The sequence below is a fragment of the Onychomys torridus genome, chromosome 8 (genome assembly GCF_903995425.1).
Source record: "Onychomys torridus chromosome 8, mOncTor1.1, whole genome shotgun sequence".
Lineage (NCBI taxonomy): Eukaryota > Metazoa > Chordata > Mammalia > Rodentia > Cricetidae > Onychomys > Onychomys torridus.
This window is the reverse complement of record NC_050450.1, coordinates 44,592,527-44,595,627: the sequence shown is the minus strand read 5'-3', so window position 1 is coordinate 44,595,627 and position 3,101 is coordinate 44,592,527. Positions and strand designations below refer to the sequence as shown.

Sequence of the window (3,101 nt, the reverse complement as noted above, 5' to 3'; positions counted from 1 at the left end):
CTGTGACGATATAAGTACCTGAGATCTGTTCTCCAGCACCCATGTAAGACAGGGCACGAGCATGCACATGTGCCTGTAACGCCAGCGCTGTCAGAAGAGCAGACAGAAAGCTCACCAGGGCTCACTAGCTGCCAGCCCAGCTCCACGTGCAGTGAGTGTAGTCGTCTGGATGAGAACTGTGCCCCCTGCTCCAGTATTTGAGCTGTTAATTGGTCCCCAAGTTGGTAGCAATGAGTAGGGAGGTTTAGGAGGTGCAGCCTTGTTGGAGGGAGAGTACCCCTGGTATTGAGAGCATGTAACTCGGTCCTATTTCTAGTTTGTTCTCTCTACTTTGTACTTGCTGGTAAAGGTAGGAATTCTGTTCCCTGCTCCTGACTCCGTGACTGCTGCCTGTACTCATAGTATCTTATCACAGCAACAGAAAAACAGCCAACACAATGATGGGCCCCTTCTCAAGAGGAAAAGGCAGAGTAGGACAGGGTACAAGTCCTCCCCTGGCCTCTGCACAAGTGTTAAGCACCCACAAGCATATGAGTACTTACACTCAACACCCACACAGTATCTTTTTATGTAGCCATGGCTCCCTTAATGTCATGATTCTCCCTCCTCAGCCTGTTGAGTGTGACTTCACACACCCAATACTCACTGCTTTTTCCTTAGAATACTTTATTCCCTTCTTTCAGTTTTGTTTGTAAAATGGTCTCAGGTAACCCAGGCATACCTTGAATTTCCAAGCCACCTGACATGAGCCACAATACCACACTAGAATTGTTTATAAGAGATGAAGTTTCTCCATTTCAAACATTAGAGTTCTAGTGTAGTATACTGGGTCATACCTATAAACCCAGAACTTGAGAAGCTGATGTATGAGGCTCAGGAGTTCAAGGCCTAGAAGACCTGTGTGGGTCATGCATATCATCCTTCTTCTCCAGTTTATTTGATACTGAGAGAATTAGAATCTTGACATCTGAGCATGTTTCAAAGATGCCCTTGGTTTGTGACCATCAGTCTAATCTCTGGTTGGCCTTTTGTGTTCTCAGCTGGGAATGTGTAGGGGGGAATTGTGTTCTGAGATCAAGCAGTGACAGTATTTCCACAGATATAATTCTTAATTTGTGTGATGATAAAAACAGTAAAAGCTCATTACACAAAATTTGGGGAATCAAGTGTAAATAACAGAATACAAATGAGCTGTAACTTCAAAGCTCAGGGAAATGTGCTTATTATATTTATCTTTCTTCTGCTATTCCCTTCCTTATGCTGAAGATACTGTGTTGTTCTATAAATTTTTAATAATGGTGGAGTGCCTAAGTGTTCTAGCATATGCACTTACTGTGTTCAGATTGATCATCAATAATTATTATTATTATTGAGTTGTTACTACAGGAATCACTATGTGAGTAAAGTCGTGACTAGGTTCTGAGGCTAACTGAGGTTTCTGATAGCTGTGTGACCTTGGTCAAGTTCTCTAATGTCACAGCAACTGAACTACCTTCATTGATTCTTTCTTTTGTTTTCTAGAATGGATGAGAGATTTATTGGTGAACATAGTTGGTGGTATGGGAGGTTCAGTATAACAGAAGCACTCATATATTTAGGACATATCACTGGGAATGCATTTGACTCATGAGGCATGAGTCGTTTCTTATCTATCATGTTGTGGAATTCATCTACATTAAACTTGGTGAAGCTCAACTTCTTTGAGATGTGAATCTCCAGCCAACCAAGAAACATGAACTTGGTACTAAGCAGGACCTCAATCATATGTTCCATGTGTGTGGACATGATAACCTAGCCAATATGAACCCTGGTCACTGTGCCTTGGGGATTCCCAAAGGAACCCTGAATACCTGTCTGGAGCCTAGACTAGGGACAGCATGAGGTCTTATACAAGAATCTTCATAAAAGAATCATCTCCAATATCCTTTAGGACAACTCATACATGCAACAAGTTGCTCATATTCCCAAGGAACATGCTGTTTTCAAGCATCACATACAATATCTTGAGTTTGTCATCTGTAAAATGGGAATAATAAAGTCCTGAGCAGTAGGTAGAAATTTTGTGAGCAAGTTATAAGGCAATAGAAGGGACAGTATGGTATCTGGCATACATGAATATTTAGCAACGTGGGCTGTTTCTTCAGGAGTATGTGAGTTACCATGCCTGCCTGAGCCAGTCAGAGCATGTATATGCATTAGGTCTAAAGACAAAGCCCCTTGCACCTGTCCTTCATTTTCCTGTATATTGTTAATAATATGAGACAGACAGACACTCTCATCTGAAAGCCCAACACAAGAATGATGGATGAGATACCTTGCCTGATGGTTGTAGAGTAATGCAAAAGGGTAAAGCTGACAGACACATGACTCCAAAGATTAGATTCAGCTCCCCATAGTCACTAAGAAAAGCCAGTATCTAGATCAGTCAATGGAGTTTTCTGGTGTTTAAATGCTAAAACCTAATGGTATTGAAGCAGGCACCTTTAATGCTATTTAACTGTCATATGCCTCCTTCTCAGTTTGGGCTATAAGATGCTGGTTTGAGACTGATCCTGGAATTTCTACAAAGTTGGGAACGTTGATTTCTGGCCCAGTAGACTCTTCCGTCTTTTTCTAGATGCCCCTGTGACACCTGGCTATGACTTGACAGTTGTAGGCCTCTCTAGAAAGTGTGGATTGAGAGGACCAAAGGATGGGTCCATGTGTCTATAGACCATCCAGAGATGGATATGAGGAGGATCAGGGGACAAAATGATGCAAATTCCCAGTTTCCTCCCATCCCTTGTCCTAGGTATTGATGTTCATTCATCTCTAGTAAATAATTTTGCCTCCCAATACTGGAGACTCTCCCACCCCTCCACCAACCTTCTAAATGTTGTCTTGCCACTCCATGTGTTTAATTGCTCCCTCCTTTGGACACTCCAGGCCATCCCACAGCTCATTAGAGGGAAGAACAGAGAGTTGTTGGGTGCTGCGATTCCCACTTGCTGAGGAAAATGATGATAAATGCAGATGCTTCGGGGGCTGCTTGCTTTCTTTAATAGCCCTGAGGTACCAACTGCTAAGTCAGATGGAAGGAGACAGGCATCCTGGGGGATTTC

At 42.7% G+C, this 3,101-nt stretch overlaps 1 pseudogene; it reads right to left on the bottom strand.

The window, feature by feature from the left end:
• Positions 1 to 1,908: 1,908 nt before the first annotated feature.
• Positions 1,909 to 2,022, bottom strand: LOC118590505 (annotated as a pseudogene).
• Positions 2,023 to 3,101: the final 1,079 nt, after the last annotated feature.